Here is a 21,720-nt window from a genome sequence, read left to right as displayed (position 1 = left end):
TGGAGTGCCTGGCTGGCTCAGTCAGTGGAGCGTGTGACTCCTGATCTCAGGATTGTGAGTTCAAGCCCCATGTTGGGTGCAGAGATTACTTAGAAATAAAATGTACTAAAGAAAAAAAAAAAAAGATCCAGCTTTCTCCTTCTCTTGAAATGTCTTTATCTGGCAACAGGGGTCGGTCATCCTGTATGAAAACAACCCTCTTAGTCCAGCAGCAGCCCACTTTAAATTGGCTACTTGCTCTCCAGGTTGTCGTGAGCTCTTTCCTAACCAACATCACTCACTTACATTGCCTATCTAGCTCTGAATATATTTGAATTTGTGATTCCTGGTAAAGTAGTCAATTTTCAGTAAAAAAAAAATTTTTAATGTTTATTTTTGAGAGAGAGAGGGAGGGAGAGAGACAGAGAGAGAACGAGCAGAGAAGGGGCAGAGAGAAAGGGAGACAGAGAATCTGAAGCAGGCTCTGTGCTAAGAGCAGAGAGCCCAATGTGGGGCTCGAACTCATGAACTGTGAGATCATGACCTGAGCCGAAGTCAGACGCTTAACCAACTGAGCCACTCCCCTTAAAAAAATTTTTTTGAGAGTAATCTTTACACCCAATATGGGGCTCAAACTCAAGACCCTGACATCAAGAGTTGTCTGCTTAGCCAACTGAGCCAACCAGGCACCCCTAAATGAGTCAATTTTAAGTGTTATTGAAAGCAGTGTTTACATTTGTTTCAGTTAGGAATATGTTTAGCTGCAAATAACAAACATCTAAATAACAGTACCTTTAACGAATAGGGGTTTTGCCTTTCATAAATCAAGAAGTTTGGAAGTAGGTAGCTGCTCAAGTCGGATCAAAAGCCCAATGACAATGAGATCTCAATGATCAGAGGCTACTGGCTGTCTACCAAATATCTATTTTCTCTTTTCTGTATTACTTGAACCCTGAGATTATTTGAAGGGATAATGTGACGAGCTAAAAATGACATTTCCTGTTTCCTTTACAACTAGGAGTATTTGAGATAGTCCTGGTCAATGCGATGTAAGTAAAAGTCACTGAAGGGGACTTCTAGGAAGGCAATTTTAGGGGTTTGCATATACCTTCTTTTCTCTTTGCTCTCCCCCTTCTTTATGCCCCAAATGAACATACGACGGCTAGAATTCTGACAGCCCTTTTGAGAACAGGAGGACAAGGATGTCAAAGCACAGAGTCAAAAGGAGTATGGGTCCCTAGTTATATCATGTAACTACCATAACAGTCTTAGACAACCCACTCTGGACTAATAAAGCCATACTTTAAGCCACCTTTTTATGGGATTTTATTACTAGCAGCTGAATGCAATTTCTGATTCATATACTGTCAATGTACCTATAACTCCTCTGGCCTTTTCGTTAAAGTATTAAAATTGATGCTGCCTTGCTTATTACAAGAATATGGAGAGGGGAAAGGGTCTGTCACAGGCACAGCTTTCCTGTTCAGTTAAAGGAAGGGTAAGCACTGGGGAATTATTCAGAAACTGAATGGACTTCTTAACCAGTTGTGGTTGAGGTCAGGAGTACACTAACTCTTCATTGAGTAGGTACTACCACACTTCCTGTTAAGGAAGGGTTGCTAGTTGGAACAAATAAAGATGGTATCTCTGCAGAACATCCCCTGGAACTCACAATTTGCCACTGATGTTCTAGTTCAGGTTCTTTGTTGTTGTTGTTGTTGTTGTTGTCATCGTCATTGTTGTTGTTGTTAAGTTTTATGTATCTAGAGAGAGAGAGCACACAGGGGCACGTGCAAGCAGAGGAGGGGCAGAGAGAGAAAGAGAAAGAGAGAATCCCGAGCTCCGGTGGGGCTTGATCTCAAGAATCGTAAGATCATGACCTGAGCTGAAATCAAGAGTCAGACGCTTAACCAACCGAGCCACCCAGATACCCCCTAGTTCAGGTTCTTTGAATTCCATGTTTCCAGCTACCCTGTGCTGTGGAATAAGTCAGTTTTCTTATCCACTTCCCTCTATCCAAACTAAAGCAAAACTCTTGTCTGAATAGTTCATGTGGACATGGCTATTCGATAACATACAGGTTCATCCAAATCACAATACCAAAGCTATGGAAACAACCTAAATGTCCAGGGATGGATGGATGGATAGAGAAAGTGTGGTCGATCCATACAATGGAATGTTATTCAGCCTTTAAAAAGAAGGAAATTCTACCATTTGTTACAACATAAATGAACCTGGAGGACATTCTGCTAAGTGAAATGAGCCAGTCACAGAAGGGCAAATACTTTATGATTCCGCTTATACGAGGAACTTAGAGTAGTTAAACTCATAAAAGCAGAGAGTAGAAGAGTGGTTGCCAGGGGCTGGGGGAGGGGGAAATGGCAAAATCCTACTCAACGGGTATAAAGATTCGATTCTGCAAGATGAGTGAGCTCTAGAGACCTGCGGTACGACACTGTGCCTACAGTCAACACTACTGCAACGTGCACTTCAAAATTTGTTAAGAGGGTGGATCTCATGTTAAATGTTCTTACTGCAATAAAAGAAATTTTTTCATACACACGCATCCAGAGAACTAGAAAAATTACATATTTACGTGTGCATATGCATACGTATAATTTCCCCCTAACGAAGACACAACCTTTCTACATTCTTGTGGCAAACGACACACTCCAAGAATGCGTGCTTTTGAAGGCCCAGTTTGAGCCATGATGTCCTACATGGTTAATGATCCCCCTCTTACTCCTTTCTCTGAACCTTGCATGTGCCTCTCTCGCCGTGCTTGCCATTTTGTAACGCACTTCTTTGTTTTCTCATCTCTTTCCTACTTGTCTGGGAGCCTTTTAAGGTCAGCAACTGCTCTTCTCTATTTCCTTACAGATAAATCTAATTACTTAACACTGGATAGAATGTTCTATAAATACTGGTTGCTCTGAATGAAGCTCTAGATAAAACTCATCACACTTTGAAGGAGGCCCATCAGTATGACAAATTTGAAATTATCTTTACTTGCAATTTGTACGATACACAAAAAAGGAAAATCCATTAAAAAGTACTCGAGTCTTTAAGAACTTGACTTTGATGGCAAAGAGCAAGGAAAGCATGTTGTTCCCCTTGACAGGTATTTATTATTTATCCTTCCTATCAGAACCCATAGATTTTGTTTATCCTTCCTGCTCAATCACCACCAAGAGGTGTAATGGTTGTGAAAGGTCCCTAATGTCTTTGGCACCCTCCTTTCAGCCTCCTATTTTAGGGTAGAACCGATGAGCTCATTTACAGAAAGGCTTGCCAGGCTCTGCATATGGTTTGTAATATAAATAGATCACATCTCAGGCATATCAGCAAGATAGAGGAGGCTTGCCTTCCCCAAAGTCTGCTGAAGTAGAAATTCTCACCTAAAAAAGTACGTAAGCCACCTCTACTTTCTACTTCTCGGGGAATTTAAGGATGTGTTGTGTGAAAATTTCAATCTTTGGCAAACTTAGATGAGTCTTGGACCATCCAAAAATAAAATATTCCAAGACTAAAGGCTAAATGGTAATCCTGTTTAATTTCAGACTTTCACCTGTCATTGGGCTGTATGACTGCATATTTATTAAGATCAATTCAGGTTCACGATCTGGGTTATAACCTATTGCATTAGCCTAAACATACAGTGATTTGATTCTGCTTGGTCATTTATAAATAAAACCTCCTAATTCGGTTTACTCGTGATAGGAGTCTCCATTGAAATAAAAAATAAAATAAAAATGAATCTACGACAAAACAAAAGGATCCAGAGATGCGCAATAGTCACAAACGGGCGCTTTTCAATCTATTTTAAAATCTCATTCTTTGGGGTTTTAATACTTTTTTATTTGACATAGTTTAAGACAAGAAGTTGCAAAAACAATATAGAGTTCTGTGTACCTGCAGCCAGCCAGCTTCCCCAAATGAGAACATCTTCCATAATTATAGTACACTGTCAAAACCAGAAATTGACATTGATAGAATACTGTTAACTAATAACCTTAATTGGATTTCACTCTTTTGCTATCCTGTTTTGGGGGTGGGGATTCAGTGTCTAGTTCTATGTAATTTTATTACATGTTTAGACATGTGAAACCACCACCACAACCAGGATACATGTTATTATTTTAAAACATTTATGAAAGCCCAACTAGGCACTAGACACTGTTAGGCAATTTTACATAATAACCTCATGACATAAACTTACGATCTCCTTTTTGGAATGAGAACACATATAAAAAAAGGAGAAAGCATACATCTCCCCTTGTTTTGGTCCTTTACCATCAGGCATGTGCCTAACGGGAACTCTTGTCTGATGACATCAATTTCAGTATGAAGGACTGATTTTTAAAATCTTTGTATTGGGCCTTCATTAAGTCATAGCTCTTCAATTTTCAAATGTATAAAGAGAAAGTTCACACAAGTTCACACGTCTTCACTTTTTTTTTTTTTTTTTTTTTTACTACCGTTAGACACGAAGTGAGTGAAGAGATCACAAAACAAAGAGGATCCATCCTGCAGCTCAGGACAGCAAAAGCCCCATGTCTTAAGTCCCTTTTGCTTTCCCTCAAAACCATAGCAACTCTATTTCTGTTCTTGCTTTTCTCCTGCACCCAGACAATAACATTTTTATCCTCTGAGGATTATTTCTAAAAATAAAATCAGAAAGAAGAAGAAACACAGAAAGGTCTCTATCTTTGGTTTGTAAATGTTACTTTTAACCTGCTATTTAGTTTAGTTCCCCTACCAGAAAACACTCTGTCCACCGCACTGTCTTCAGGCTCCGTGCAGTTAGAAAATGTATGACCTTAATGCTCCATGTGCCCTTGTCCCTTCTACTACCACTGGGGGTCCCAGGAAGGAAACATGGTGGAGCTCAGCGGGGGGCTCAGCCCTGAGCTATGGGCCATTACCTCCACCTCTGCCTTTCATCAACTATTACACCAAGTCCAGCCTAAACAGCTGGGGACTCACAGCTGGGTTTTTCTCCTACTTCACTGGCCATTCCTCTCAATCCCTTTTCCCGTCTTGTCCTCTTCTTTCTGACCTCCAAAGCTGTGGACCTTTGGGACCACCCTCAGCCTTTTCCTTAAGACAGTGATTCTCTCTTAACCAAGGGTGATTTTCACCCCACGGGACATGTGGCAGTGTCTGGAGCCATTTTAGGTAGTCACAGCTGGGGGTGGGGTGGGTAGAGGCCAGGGATGCTGCTAAACACCCTATGCTGTAGACTATAGGATGGGACAGCCCCCACGACAAAGAATTATCCCCATCCCAGGTGTTAATAGTGCCAAAGGTTATGAAATTTTGCCCTAAAAGCTCTTACTCAATGCTATGATATACCCAGATCAGTGCACATGCCAACCACTTCTAAATACAATCTCTAGTCCTGCCTCGCCCTGCCAATCCCAGGTTCTTACATGCAACTGTCTCCGGTTATGTCTATTACGGCCTCAAACTTAACTTGTCCACAACCAAACTACTGCTGGCATACACGAACGTGCTTCTCCCCCCGTCTTCCCCACGTGGACGATGGCATCGGCCAAGGAATTGTCTTAGATTTCAATCCCGATTTTATGGAAATCGTTTGGTGCAGGCATACTATGTGTAGAATCAAAGAACAGTGGAGCTGTTAGGGGTATGTCTCATTCAGGAGATGAGGCGAGCGAGACGGAGAAGTTCTTGAGATGTATGTACATGTCTACATTAAACTTGATGGCACAGTCAGAATGAGGAGTATCATTTCCTACGGCTTCTGTGTCCTAAAGGATTTAATAACCTTTCCTGTAGATGACTTGACTTCCTCAGGCAAAAGACACAGCTCAGTTGCTTCTACTTGTTTTTAGAAGTCATTGCTAGATACACACTTTTGTGGAGGGCAGGGCCCGGCCAACTACAGCCTATGGGCCAAACCTGGGCTGTCTCCTGCTTTGGGCCTTTAGTATGTATGGCCCATGAACAGAATGACTTTACCATTTTTTAAATAGTTGGGGGGGAAATTCCAAAGGACAATGATAACTCATGATATGTGAAAATTATGTTAAAAACAAATCTTAGTGGGCGTAAATAAAGTTTTACCAGAGCATGGCATATTCATTCGTTGCCATATCGTCTATGGCTACCTACGTGCTCCACCAGCAGAAACGAGTAGTTGCAACACATACCATGTGGCCGGCAAACTGAAAATACTATCTGGCCCTTTACAGAAAAAGTTTGCTGACCCCGGCATACTGATACGGGCTCAAATTTTAGAGTTTAGAGACAAACATCATAGATTTCAAGTTCACCTCAGCTGGCAATGTGATGTTTGAATATGATCCAACATGTGTGAGCCTCACGTTGAATGAGAATAATAATACTTTCCTTTAAGGATTGGCAGGAGTATGAGAAGTAATGCCTGTAAAGGTTTGGAGCATAGTAGGAACCACTACATAAATCCAATAAGAAGAAGAAGCAATATTAACACAAACTTTACCCCTCAAAATTCTCCCTTTGATATGCTTTGAGTTCCTATGTCAAATGCCTTTTCCTAAAATCCAGGCAAATACACAACTTGAAACGGCTGTCCTGGTCCCTTTCATCCATTAGTTGGGTGATGACAGAACAAGTTCTCATCACATCATGTTTTGAGAGCAAACTGGAGGAAGGTTAATATCTTAATAATTCAAATGTCATTGTACCCAGTCGTGAATTCCCTGAGTAATTAGTTTCCTGGAAAACTGTCTCCTGAGTGATAAAGGTGACACTATCTGAAAAAGGAAATTATCATGACCTGCCCAATCCTCTCTCCAACTCTGTCTTCCCAAGAATGTCACAAAATAAGTTAACAGAAAATGGGGAACATTAAGTAAGTAATTAGCATGTAGAAACGGCCTCCAAGCTACCAGAACACCACTCTTCCAGATTTCCTGGAAGACACTCAGAGTGGCCACATAAACAAAGAATGGCCTTGATGTTTGGTTGGCATCCCCACACGCTTCCAGGAGTAACAGACGGGAGCATGCCTGACACTCACCTTGCCTGTAGCCTCCATCGGGGCCTTGACCTCAGCCCTGGCCGCCTCCAGTCCTTCAGAAGATTCTGCCATCCCGGGTGGCTTTTCGGCCTCAGGCTTGTCTCCCGGCTTACATCTCATTCCTGGAGTGGAAAAGAGGTCAATTCTAGCTCTTTTTCTTTGTGCGACCCCATCCTTTTGCCCTCTTGCATCCTGCCATTTTCCCCTGCTCTCTAAGGTGGTTTCAGCTAGATAGTCACTTCAGCCTCCTTAGACTTTCTCTTCCTGCTGAACTGCCCTTTCTATGGTACTTTCTGGGATGATCCACATCTCTCACGAGTGACAAGACGTCATTTTGCTAATTAACATATGGCCTAATTATGGCTGTGTTACACTTTAGAAGACAGAATTAAAGTCTGAAGTGACCTAAGTAATTAGGAGGGGTAGACAGAGACAAATGAAAGCAGCAGCTATAACAGTGGGGGTGAGCAATGACTTGGCCATGTCCTAGGAGGCTGAGAACAACTGGCCATGACTCAGGTGCATGGGCACCTTGGGATCGGCTCCAAGCAGGCTTCTGTTGTAAAAAGGGAGCATCCTATCTAGGACAATATGGGGTTTTCTTTCCTCCTGCTGCTCCTTACCCTCTCCTCCACCATCCCTGGTGCAGCGGTGGTATTCAATAAGAAAGAATATATGAACCAGAAAAAGTCATACCCACAAGGTTGAATTTTCAAATGGTGCTACAGAAGAGACAGGACGGTGGGGGTGGGAGGAATGTGATAGGGGAATTGTTGTTCCTAAGTTGACATGGCTAGAAAGTGGTCCCTGCTCTGCTCGTAAGTCTGTCCTGGGATCAGCACAAACAAGCATGTGATGTGTGCATTGGGTGGGCTCCCCCAAAACTTCACTTTGGGTCAAGAATGTGAGTATAAGTCATTTCTTTAGGACATTTTGGAAACACTGGCAGGGAGTGAAAGAATGAGACAGGGAAGGGAAAAGAGTTGATAGAAGGTATGTTAGCAAGCAAGCTAGCACTGTGGAGCTCAAGCCAGCTGGGGAACCAGGGGAGACAGAGTACAACAGGGCTTGGCTCAACTTTCCCTGTAAGGGCAGAGAGTGAATATTTCAGGCTTTGGGAGCCACACGTTGTCTGTCACAAAGGCTCAATTCTGCCACTGTAGACCAAAAGCATGGATAATACATAAATGAATGGGTATGGCGGTGTTCCAATAAAACATTAGTTACAAAACCAGGCAGCCACCCCAACGGCTATAGTTTATCAACTCCTTGCCATAGAATAGCGTTTCTCAAACTCCCATGATGAACTAATTCTTAAAAACTGCCCACTGTCTTTCTTACCGGGTGAGGAGGTTGGAACAGTTATCCACTGATACCCACCCACCATTTTCAAGGGCTGATCCCCCAGATATTGACTCCTCGTCTTTCTAGACTACCTGGCACATGGGCCAAGAACACCTCTGCAGTCTGAGAAGGTGGAGAAGCAAAGGGGCTCTCGATAGGAATCTGTAGGCATGTATGCCACGTATGGGAAGAGTGACAACCAAGAGGTTGTGGACAAGGCACTGTCAGTGTTGCACCATTTTGATTGATAGGGTAGAAAGACCGCAGGCTTTGGAAGTAGAGAAATCGAGGTGAAAGTCCTGCTTCTGCCACTTAACCTCTGTCTTTCCCTTTCCTTATTCTAAAAATGCATATAATATGGTAAGTGTTGGGTTGAGTTTTGGGGATCTTCTTTGAAGATTTTTTTAGAGTAGTTGTAGGTTCACAGCAAAATTGAGAGGACGGTATAAAGAATTCCCTTATATCCTCTGCCCCACACACGCACAGCCTCCCTCATTTTTAACATCCCCACCAGAGTGGTACATTTGTTACAGATGATGAACTTACACTGACACATCGTCGTCACCCAAAGTCCATAGTTTACCACACAGTTCACCCTTGGTGTCGGACATTCTATAGGTTTTGACAAACGTATAATGACACGTATCTATTACTATGGTATCATACAGAGTAGTTCCACTATCCTAAAAGTTCTCTGTGCTCTGCCTATTCGTTCCCCACCCCCTCTGCCCCACTCCCTGGCAAACACTGACTTGTTTTTTTTTTTTTACTGTCTCTATAGTTTTGCCTTTTCCAGAGTGTCATACAGTTGGAATCCCACAGTATGGACCCTTTACAGATCAGCTTCTTTCACTTAGTAACGTGCATTGAAGATTCCTCCATAGCTTCTCATGGCTTGATAGCTCATTTCTTTTTAGTGCTGAATAATATTCGATTGTCTGCATGGACTGCTGTTTGTTTATCCATTTGCCTACTGAAAGACGTTTTGGTTGCTTCCAAGTTTGGGCAGTTACAAATAAAGCTGCTGTCTATACGTGGTTGCAGGTTTTTGTGTGGACATAAGCTTTCAACTCCTTTGCATAAATACCAACAAATGCAAGTGCTGGATCATATGGTAGGGGTATACTTGATTTTATAAGAAACTGCCAAACTGTCTTCCAAAGTAGCTACAGCCCTTCACATCCCTACCAGTAATGAATGAGAAAGCTCCTGTTGCTCCACATTCTTGCCAGCATTTGGTGTTGCCACTGTTCCAGATTTTGGCCAAAGAGGCCTGTTGTTCTTTTCATTTGTATTTCCCTGATGACATACGATGTAGAGCATCTTTTTATATGTTTAGTTCACCATCTGCACACTGTCTTCAGTGATGTGTCTGTTAAGGTCCTTGGCCCATTTTTTAATTGGGTTGTTTTCTTATTGTTGAGTTTTAAGAGTTCTTTGTATATTTTGGATAGCAGTCCTTTATCAGATATGTCTTTTGCAAATATTTTCTCATTCTGGGTTGAGTTTTAAATGGCACAACAAGCCCTAGCATATGTGGAACATTTGGGCACATTAACAAGAGCTCAGTAATAACTCCTTCCCCAGAAAATTCCAAAATCACATAAAAAGTTAGAGCTAAAAGGGATCCAATGGATCATCTCCATGAACCACTATTTTTCTCCCGTATCCTCCATTTTACATCAACTGTACTCACTCACCCAGGTTAAGTGTGGTAAAGGTGGTGAGGATGAGTCACAAAGGAGATGGGGCTGCAACAGGAAGCTGGGAAAATGAATGGGAGGATGAGGTCGAAATAGTAAATGTTTAGTAAGCACCTATTATATCCTAGGCTCCATAGGGTATACATTTAAAAAGAATGAACCGTCATTATGTTTAAAGAATTTATGGTTTGGGGGTGGGAGGGAGAGGGGGGTGGGTGATGGGTATTGAGGAGGGCACCTTTTGGGATGAGCACTGGGTGTTGTATGGAAACCAATTTGACAATAAATTTCATATATTAAAAAAAAAAAAAAGAATTTATGGTTTAATGAGGGTAGACCAAAAAAGTCCTAAGATGAACAGTGATATTCAATTGATGGCCTACTAAGTGGCAGGGATCTTCCTAGATTCTTTGTATACATCAGCTATAATCCAACTGACAACCATGCAAAGAAAACTGTTGACTTCATTCCAAAGAGGAAAGTGATGCTCAAGGAGACGAGTGACTCACTCCAGGCCATCCAGCTAGTGAGAAGCAGAGCTGAGATTCAAGCCCAGGGCTGTCCGACTCCAAAGCTCACGCTCTCGCATACCAAGCTGCTGAGGAAAAGCGTGTAAGACAAATCACACATCACGTCACTGTGAAAAGTGCAACCTGGACTGGGAAAAGGACACACAAAGACTTAAGATCAAAAACAATCAAGCTATGAAAAAAAACAGCCTAATGTTATAACTTAAGTTGGTGAAAAATGGAAATAGGAAAAGTGGGACCACAAGATTGAGGGTTTTGACCGCATGCCTATGGGTTTTGAAGGGCTTTTCCAAGGCAACAGACACCAAAAACTCTCAATGGGATTTCCCCAGGAGCTAGAAACAATAAATTAAGACTCATCTGAAAATATTAATTAAAAAAATAAGTGAAAGTATAATAAGTCCAAGAACTAATATAAAGTTATATGTCAACTATACCTCAAAGGAAAAACAAATTTTTTTTAAAAAAAGTTTAAATGTTTAAAGTACGTACTATTTTAAAAAATAGTGTAGGTGCACCTGGCTGGCTGAGTCAGTAGAGCATGCAACTCTTGATCTCAGGGTTGTGAGTTTGAGCCCCATGCGGGGTGTAGAGATTACTTAAAAATAAAATTTTTAGGGGCACCTGGTGGCTCAGTGGGTTAAGCACCTGGCTCTTGATTTCGGCTCAGGTCATGATCTCACAGTTTGGGAGTTCGAGGCCCATGTCAGGCTCTGTGCTGCCAGCTCAGAGCCTGGATCCTGCTTCAGATTCTGTGTCTCCCTCCCCTCCCCTTCCTCACATTCTGTCTCTCTCAAAAATAAATAAACATTCAAAATAAATAAATCGGAATGCAAGCTGGTGTAGCCACTCTGGAAAACAGTATGGAGGTTCCTCAAAAAACTAAAAATAGAATCACCCTACGACCCAGCAATTGCACTACAAGGCATTTATCTAAGGGATACAGGTGTGCTGTTTCGAAGGGACACATGCACCCCCATGTTTATAACAGCACTATCAACAATAGCCAAAGTATGGAAAGAGCCCAAATGGCCAATAATGAATGAATGGATAAAAAAGATGTGGTACACACACACACACACACACACACACACACACACACACAATGGAGTATTACTCAGCAATCAAAAAGAATGAAATCTTGCCATTTGCAGCTATGTGGATGGAACTAGAGGGCATTATGCTTAGCGAAATTAGCCAGAGAAAGACAAATATCCTATGACTTCACTTACATGAGGACTTTAAGAGACAGAACAGATGAACATAAGGGAAGGGAAACAAAAATAATATAAAAACAGGGAGGGGGACAAAACAGAAGAGACTCATAAATATGGAGAACAGAGGGTTACTGGAGGGGGTGTGAGAGGGGGGATGGGCTAAATGGGGAAGGGGCACTAAGGAATCTACTTCTGAAATCATTGTTGCACTAGATGCTAACTAATTTGGATGTAAATTTTAAAAAATAAAATTAAACAAATAAAAAGTAGAGGAGTTGATGCATAACAAAAAAAAATAGACTCGTTTCTGAACTTAAATAAATAAATAAAATCTTTAACAAAAAAAATTATTTTTTAAAGTGTAATAAGGGAGAAGACTAGTCCTCACAGAAACTTAAATGTATTATAAAGCAACAAGAATTCAAGTAGTGCAGCAGTGGTTCAAGAACAGACAAAAGTTAATTAATACAAGAGGAGAATCAGTAGCCCAAAAATGAGCTTATTTTTTAATTGAAGATTTAATAATGCATGAAAAACAACAGAAGAGAAAAAATCATGTTACATATGCTGTTGGAAAAAATAGATTAGGAAAAAAGTATATTCTTATTTTGTGTCAGCTATCAAGTTAAATTTCATGTGGACTTAGGAGATTTTTTTTTAAGTTAACTACAAAAAAATTTGAAGAAATTCAAAGTCCGGATGTAATTTCTGATACAATAGCCTTAGAAAATAATGAAACCTATGAAAAAGGGAAAATACAGAAAGCATTTCACACATCTGATGTTCAAATGAAGGTGGAGTTAAGGAATGACAGTACTTCAGCCCCAGAGAATAAGATATGCCCATTCAAATGATTATAAAAGCTATAGCAACATAAAAAATATTTAGGCATGATATACTATGAGAAATATGACGTATTAGTTTTCTGTCACTTCTGTAACACATTACCACAACTCTGCTGCTTGAAATGACACATATTTATTAGCTTACTATTTTGGACTTTAGACGACACAGGTCCTACTGAGCTAAAGTCAAGGTATGCAGCCAGGCTACCTTCTCTTCTGGAGGCTGCACAAGAGAATCCATTGGCTTTTCACAACCTCTGGAGGGCACGCACATTCGTTGGCCCGCGGCCCTGCCCTCCTTCAAAGTCAGCAAAGGCCAGTTGAGTATTCCCGTCAAATTGCTCTGACTTCCCTCCAGTCACATTTCCCTCAGAGTCTCCTGCCTCTTTCTTCCACTTTAAAGGACTCTTGTGATTACACTGAACCCACCCAGATAATCCCGGATAATCTCCATATTTAAAGTCAACAATAAGCAGACTTTTTCCTGCTGCAACATTAATTTCCAAATTTTTATGTCACCTGACAAATTACCAGTCTCAAGGAATTAGGACATGAACATCTTTGAGAGTCCATTATTCCGCCAATCACATATGGTTTTCAACAGGTAGAAAAATATACATATATAAATATAACTATATAATAGGGCAGTGGGATGGTGGGTGAATATTTGCTATTCTATTTTCCAAACCCCTTGCATTGTTTAATAATACTTCTATAATCTTCTTTTTAATTTTTTTTAATGTTTATTCATTTTTGAGAGAGAGACAGACAGCATGAGCAGGGGAGGGGCAGAGAGGGAGACAGAGAATCCAAAGCAGGCTTGAGGCTCTGAGTCGTCAGCACCGAGAATGATGCAGGGCTCGAACTCACAAACTGTGAGATCATAACCTGAGCTGAAGTCAGCCGCTTCACCGACTGTGCCACCCAGGCGCCTCTATAATCTTTTGCAGACAAACGAGTGGTGGCTGATGGGGGCAAAATCTGAGAAAGATTGGCTCAATTTCAGCCAGTGTGGTGCTGGGCTAGCACATTAACATGTATTACATTGATGCAGTCCTTGCTTTCTTTCTGAATGTTTGTAGATTCCTCTCGGTCCGGGACCACCAGGTGCAGCCCTGACCCATCAGAGTGGTCAGCGACTCTTGCCAAATAACGTCCCACTATACCCAGCACGGGCACGCGACCGCCATTCATTCTTCTGGGCCATTAAATCTCTGTGTGGAGCCTTCCTGTCACGGTGCCGTGCAGAGGTGATGCTCTGGCCTCCCACATGTTTGCCAGAAGACGCTGAGGAAGAGAGCTAGCCAAGGTGGGAGCTGAGGGAAGTGAGTGGGAAGCAGGGAAGCAGGAAGGTAAGCAGATGTTTAGGCATTCGCCTTCTTTACATTTTTTCAGAACGAATGATCTGGAGCAGAGCCAAGTAGTATTTCCATTCAGGGATGTACAGAGGAATATTTCAAGGTAGGCAAGTCACACTGGGGCAGGGGACGGCACAGAGCAGGTCACTGACTGGCAGGGACCAACCAGCAAGTCAAGGCTCAGGGGGGAGCCAGCTCTAACGGCCGCCATCACCTCCGACAAGACCGGAACAGGAGAAACAACCTCTCAGGGCTATCCGACCTTTGCTATTCACAGTTGGTGGCCCGGGGGCCACGGTGCACCCGTCAGCTGGCACCATGTTAAAATGCAGATTCTGATACAGAGGCCTGCCGTGGGCCTGAGAATCTGTGAGAGTCTGCACTGTTAACAAACTACCAGCTGATGCCGATGCTGTCAGCCCATGGACCACATTCTGAACAGCAAGGTCACCTGGGAATGAGCAAGAGCTACAAAGATTCATGTCCCACCTCCAACCTACAGAATCAGAAACATCCCCAGAGGCATTTTGGGTTTTTGCTTGTTTGTTTATTTTGGTGACCAGAATCTTTAATTCCCCCAAATGGGAAATCTTAATTATTTACCTACAGGGTTTATAAGCCCTTTTGTAAGGAAATAACAAAAACAAAAAATCGACACGTCTCAACCATTTAATTTCGAGCACTGACTATACATTCTGTTTGATACCCGAGTGCAAAACATAAAAGGCCTCCCTTGGCTGTGGCTGGTCCTCATAATTGGCACAGCCATTAGGCTGACGTCTATGACAGGTCTTTTATGGATATATGTGGCTTCCATGAAGGGATCCTGGTAAAACATACCTTGCTTAGAAAGAAGTCCAAGCTTCAGCTACCCAGAGGATGCTTTTGCTCTGAAAGGGCAGCTGCGGACCTCGGAGCTTTCTGACACGCTCTCTCAGTCAGGACGGTGGGGGCTGCGGGTGCCGTCATCCTGCAGAGGCAGCAGGACCACCCCTGCACAAGCCCGGAGATGCCGAGAGGTAGGAGACACGGGAGGCAAGGCTTAGGAGGGAAACAGCAGAAACAGGGAAAATTATCTTAGTGCGCACAAACCCCTCTCCCAAGAGGAGCATGATCGATGCAAAGATGGCATCTGTAGCTACAGAAATTTCTTCCTTGTTTATGCTCCTTAATATTTGCTTACAATTTCCATATTTACCACCAACATGGTAATAAAGTTGGTACGCATGCATCTGTCTCCCCCTTCGAACTCTAAGAACCCACATCCTCAGAACCTTGTACGTGGGTGGAACTGAATAAGGAGCATTCTCAGTACGTATGCCAATCCATAAAACAGGTATTGAAAACATTACACAGGTAAACACATTTCCAGTTCACTTTTCAAAAGGTCTTAACCAACTGGGTATGTAAGTGCCCTCCCGTTGAAATGGTGTTAATTTTTTTGTCTTTGCATATACTATTTTCTCTGCTGAAACAAACTGGGAAAAAAACAAACAAGTATTCAACATTTACTAAGAGAAAAACGTGTCTCTCTGGATTCGCCTGTCAAGGTGGAAAACTCTATGCAACATTGCATGTTCATCTGCGTCAACGTAAATCATAAATTACAAGTTGCATTTGCATTTGAGCTAATTTGCATTACTCTGACCTAGTCAGAAAGCTGGGATTCCGTTATGTGAAGCAAAATCATGGCTCTCCTGTTTAGGAGTTTGAGAAATCTATTTTATATCCAAAAGAGCCAATTGCTGACTATTAAATCTGTCCTAAACAATATCTCTGTAGAGGATGATTGATTTAAAATACAGTACAGGGACCGCCTGGGTGGCTATGTTGGTTAAGCCAACTTGATCTTGGCTTAGGTCATGATCTCACAATTCGTGAGTTTGAGCCCCGCATCAGGCTCTGTGCTGACAGTGTGGACCCTGCTTGGGATTCTCTCTCTCCCTCTATCTCTCCCCCTCTCCTTCTCTCTCCTTCTCTCTCTCTCTCTCTCTCTCTCACACACACACACACACACACACACACACACACTCTCTAAATAAATAAATAAATAAATAAATAAATTTAAAATTCATGTTTAAAATTCTATGGGCCACCTGACTGGCTCAGTCAGTGGAGCATGTGACTCTTGATCTCAGGGTTGTGGGTTCGAGCCCCTTGCTGGGTGTAGAGATTACTTAAAAACATAAAATGTTTAAATTTTTTAACATTTATTCATTTTTGAGAGACAGAGTGTGAGTGGGGGAAAGGCAGAGAGAGAGGGAGACACAGAATCGAAAGGAGGCTCCATCCAGGCCCTGAGCTGTCAGCACAGAGCCCGAGGTGGGGCTCAAACTCCCGGACCATGAGATCATGACCTGAGCTGAAGTCGGATGCCCAACCGACTGAGCCACCAGGCATCCCCAAAACATAAAATCTTTAAAATAATATATTAAAACACTTAACAACTTTAAACTACAAAATTTGTCCTTAAGGAACATCTAATATACATAAATCAAATAATTAACATCACTTAGTAACACAGTTAACAATACTGTCAAGTGTTTGAATTTGAGGCACCCGAATTCGAAACAAGGGGAAAGGCTCCATCGTTTTGTGGGAAAACAATTGCATCAGTCTTTTAATTAGACCAGAAGTAACGATACAACATGTATTTTGATAGAGAACCCACAGGTTTCAACAACTCGGTTAAGCTGGGAAATACAACTGTGGCACCGAGAAAACGCACAGGGGACTGCACTTGTAGCTGCCCTGTTTTTCCCTCCTCCTTCTCCCCAGCTCAGTAAATGGTAACTCCTCGGGGTTTAGGACAAAAAACATGCAGCGATTGCTGATGCTTCCCCTTCTCTCACATCCAAACCTTGAGAAAATTCTGTTACATCTGTCTTCAGAATATATTCAGAATGTTCTCTCCAACTTTCTTGCTATCACTCATGATTTCTAGCTTGGATTATTACCATAATATTTAATCCTAAAGTATTCATTCGTTCAAATGTTCATCTATCCACCCGTCCAACAGCTACTGATAAACAATCACTTAAATCAGACATTTGGGTACTTAGGTACACAGAGATTGCCCTTCTGGCCTTTACAAGAGGAATTATTTCTGACCCATCCCGAATCTTCCTATGGTGCATTGTTCTAGGACATAACTGCCAGGTGCTAAACAGTCAATACTGAGAAAATTGATGACTAGGTAGAATCATTTTTCAAGTTGGGATTCTAGTACTTTACTTCTAAACCAGATTAAATTGGAGCATGTAACTGATATGTCATTAAGTTATCCTGATAGATCACTCTAAATGGTTTTTGACATATAACTCAGAAGGAATAAAAAGAATTGGATGACATTACTATATTAAAATTCTTTTTGCTCCTATCAACTTGAATGAACAACATGTTCTGCCCTTTACATAACTAAAAATAAAAGAGGGGCACCTTGGTGGCTCAGTCGGTTAAGCATCTGACTCTTGATTTCAGCTCAGGTCATGATCTCAGGGTTCATGAGATAGAACCCCATGTTGGGCTCTGTGTTGACAGCAGGGAGCCTGCTTGGGATTCTCTCTCTCTCTCTCTCTCTCTCTCTCTCTCTCTCTGCCCCTCCCCTGCTCACGCATGCCCTCACATGCCTGCTCTTTCTCTCTCTCTCAAAATAAGTAAATATTAAAAAAATAAATAAAAATAGGGGCGCCTGGGGGCTCAGTTGGTTAAGCATCTGGCTTCGGCTCAGGTCATGATTTCACAGTTGGTGAGTTTGAGCCCCACACTGGGGTCTGTGCTGACAGCTCAGAGCCTGGAGCCTGCTTCAGATACTGTCTTCCTCTCTCTCTGCTCCCACCCTGCTTGCACTCTGTCTCTCTCTCTCTCGAAAAACAAATAAATATTTAAAATATTTTTTAAATAAATAAAAATAAAAGAGAAAGAACTGATGTTGAACTCCTGTCAGATTCTAACAATGAATACTATCTATCTATGGAAACTTAAGCTAAATGATAAAAAGCCCCATCTCATTAAGAAATACATTGTAATCAAATATTACTTTCATAGTTATTCAAAATTGGGATATTTATACTTTTAATTAGCTATATACTAGTAATAGTTACACAGGTTTCCCTCACTATCCGAAAGTAGAGCATTCCTATGAAACCTTTCATAAGCCGAAAGGGCATAAAGTGAAGAAGCAATTACCATTAATTTACATTGAAAAATTTGTGAGTGTGCCCAGACCCAAAACAACCACTTCTCTTAGGCTTTTCTGATACCTTAGAACATATCTCGCCAATAGATGCACAAAATAGATGAAGATATAGCAGAGTTGCTATTCAAAAGCTATGGCTGCTTGATGCTGAGATGCTGAGTGTTATTCCTGGGGAAGGAGCCTGGTGGCGCCACTCTCCCTCCGCGTGAACCCTGCTGGGGGCGGGGAGCTGAGGCTATTTTCTCTTTTCACCTCATTAGTAAAAGCAAAAATCCTCTTGGGATTTCTTTCGGTTAGCAAAAACAAGTGCTAATGTAGGTCTTTTGAAAAGCAAAGTGGCATAACGAACACTTTCAAAAAGCAGAGGATACTTGTAATGATTACAAAAAAATGTTTCTCTGGATTGACTTAACATTTAGAACTTTACGACCGCAAGATATGCAATAAATTTAAATACACACACATTTTTGCTGCAGGAAAGAATGATAACCAGTAAGACTTTCATTCCTGAAACCACACTACATAAGAGTAGAATTCTGTAGGTCACGGCTTCTCAGCACAGCACTAAGAACGTTTTGGGCTGGTTAATTCCTTGTTGTTGGGGGTTGCCTTATGCACTGTAGGATGTTTTGCAATACCCCTGGCCTCTTCCCACTAGATGCCAGTAGCCTCCACCCCGTAGTTATGACACCAAAAATGTCTTCAGATATTGCCAAATGTCCCCCAGGAAGCACTAGTCCCTAAATCAGAACCACTGCTATAAAGGATAGAATAGCAATACAATATAAAGCTTTGACTATCAAAGAGCTAGTTCGCTTTTTTTAAGTGGATGACAGGTATGAAAATAATTCCGTTGCATACATTTACTCAAGAGTGTAAAATAACATTTTATAATGCACTGGAAATTATGTTATTTGCCATTATTTAAACTTATGGGAAGAACTTTAAATGTTGGCTTCAAATCCATTAGCCAAAAGCACCCTGATTTTAAAAATTAGGTGGGTAAGGTACATTGACATTCACTTACTAATCTTTTTTTGAAACCCTAATAAAGTACTTTAAAACACTCTCGAGTTTATCTCCTATGGCTCTAATCCTTTTTCCCCCCTTGAGGAACGTATTAAGTTCTTGAAGGCTACCTTCTTGACAAAAATGTAGAAAACTGAAATGAAAAAAAGTATCAGGGCTTTTCAACAAATGTAAAATATTTAGATACAAAGCAAATATTTTTCAAGATTCAATTTGTATAGACTAGTAACCTTTTTTTTACTTCCACTCTCCAAAAAACACCTATTCAATTCCAAAGATTTGGAAGAATAGTTTTTAAAAAAATTTTTTTAATGTTTGTCTATTTTTGAGAGAGAGAGAGAGAGAGAGAGAGCGCAAGCCCTAGGCGGGGCTTGAACTCACTGAATGTGAGATCATGACCTGAACAGAAGTCAGACACTTAACGGACTGAGCCCCCGGAAACAGAATAGTTTAAGAAGTCCAAAGAACTTTTCCATACATCTTTTCCTTAAACCTGTTACACTCACCTAAATAGTGTCTCACTAAGCCCTAATTCTCTCAGCTCAGTTTACTGACAAGAATGCCAATGGAATAATTCATTCTAGCCAAAAAATAAAAATGTATGTAGTGCTTTTATTGTCTTAAAGCGGTTCCACATAAGTTATCTAATATTAATTGAACCTAACTACAGAACAGGTAGAAAAGATGTTAGGGGTAAGAAATTCGCTTAGTTTGCAATTCAGTAGCATTTACCAGAGCTGACATCTCCAGACCAATTACACCAAACTCTTCTTCTTTTTTTTTTTTTTTAACGAAATCCTCATCTAAGTTTCTGCTCATAACTTCACAAGGTCTGGAGTTTTGAGGTGCCTGAAGGCAGATTAAATCAACCTACTGCCCAACATGGCAGAAAGTCTTCAGTTGTAGCAGCCAAGTTTCTTAGTCACTTTGTACAAGGCTTTGAACACTAAATCTTCCCATCTATATTCACTGAGATATCATTTAAATCACATTAAAAATCACTTTAATTTTGATATATTATCCAGATGTCCTAAGGTTGTTCTCAACGTTTGAATCCTTCCATCACGAAGGACACATTAACCTCAACAGGGCTTCTCAAAAGGATGGCCCTCCCTTTTACAATCAAATAGCTGTGGACAACCATACAGATAATTGATTTTGATAATCCACTATAGATCCTTCTCATTCAGCGTCAGTAGAGCTGATCTACATGCCAGTTACTAGGGTCTTCTAAAAACCATTGTTGTATCCCTAAAATTAACTCAGTTAAGGCCCAGACAATACCGTGTCAAGAATTACTTGTTCCTCAAAATAACAACTACTCCCATTTTAACTACTGTAGCGCTAAAGTAACAAAATGCGTTGTAATTATATATTCGCAGCTACTGCTAGAGTCCAGGTCCCCTAAAACTTATACCAGAGCGGGGCGCCGTACTTCAATATTTCTGAGGGTTGGCGTTTTTTTTTTTTTTCCTCTTTTTTTTTTCTCAGTGTGGCGTGAATCCGACCTAAACTGACCGTGTGGAGCGCCAGGGCCCACGGCTCCCCAAGGCTACCGCCACAGAAAGGGTTCGGGGGCCCGCGGGGCCGGCCGGAACCCGGAAGGCGGGGGCGAGGGGGCGGCGCGGGGGCGAGGGGGCGGCGCGGGGGCGCCTGCTGCTCCTCAGGGACCCTCAGGGATCGCGCCGGGAAATTCCCTTCGCCGGAAACAAGGAGCCGGCTGCAGAGCCCGGCTGGGAATGCAGGCGGGGAGAGAAGCAGACCTACACTTGCTTTTTTTCGTGCCCACTGAGGGAAACTTAAGATGTCTCCACGGATACGTCAGACGCCACAACGCATGCCTTTCCCACGCTCTGCGCAGGCTCGTCCTTGACCCAGAGGCTCCGCCCCGCTCCGCCCCGGGCGCAGGCCGTGATGACGTATCCGGCGCAGCAAGGACGTGCCCGCCCGTGCTGCGCGCGCCGGCTGGAGGGGAGGAGCTGCAAGAGACTTCCGCAATTGGCTTCTCTTTTTTTCCCCCCCTTAAAGGACCCCTGGCCCAATAGTGAGAGATGGGCCCTAGTAAAACTCGAGAATCATAAAAGATTAACTATTACTAAAAGGCATTTCGCCACCAGAGCTCGCGAGTTTATCCCTCCTTCGGAAGCTCGCGCTCCGGTCCCAAGGAGCCGCCCCCCGAGACCGCCCCGCCAACCCGCGCTTTAGCTTTCCGGGCAGCTTCCAAAGGCGCGTGCTCCGCCCCGCCTCATCACCCAGCCAGCTCGCCCCCTGGCCCCCCTCCCTCTTCCTGGGAAACCGGCGCGTGGGAACTGGGGTGAGCGGCCTCAGGGAGCGCCGGCACCTCCTCTTTCCTAGCTTCCTACACTGTTGCTTTTCGGTGTGAGATCTTCCTCCTTCTCTCTCCGTAGAGCGCCTGCTCGCTCAGCAGGCGGCCCCCGCAACTCTCGCTCTCCGCTAATCTCTTTTATAAGCCTTCCAGGTGATTCCGAT

The 21,720-nt window shown here is 42.3% G+C and overlaps 1 long non-coding RNA gene across 1 annotated transcript in view; it reads right to left on the bottom strand.

Moving 5' to 3' along the window:
• The window catches only part of LOC128311550 (uncharacterized), a 73,317-nt gene extending 51,832 nt beyond the window's left edge, over positions 1–21,485 (bottom strand). The window contains exons 1-3 of the long non-coding RNA XR_008290006.1: positions 20,998–21,485; positions 14,844–15,044; positions 7,007–7,128 (exon numbers count right to left, since the gene is read on the bottom strand). This is a non-coding gene — a long non-coding RNA (uncharacterized LOC128311550). The remainder of the gene's footprint in view (positions 1–7,006; positions 7,129–14,843; positions 15,045–20,997) is intronic.
• Positions 21,486–21,720: the final 235 nt, after the last annotated feature.

This window comes from Acinonyx jubatus, chromosome X (genome assembly GCF_027475565.1).
Source record: "Acinonyx jubatus isolate Ajub_Pintada_27869175 chromosome X, VMU_Ajub_asm_v1.0, whole genome shotgun sequence".
In the NCBI taxonomy this organism is placed as follows: domain Eukaryota; kingdom Metazoa; phylum Chordata; class Mammalia; order Carnivora; family Felidae; genus Acinonyx; species Acinonyx jubatus.
This window is presented reverse-complemented; position numbering and strand designations above follow the sequence as displayed.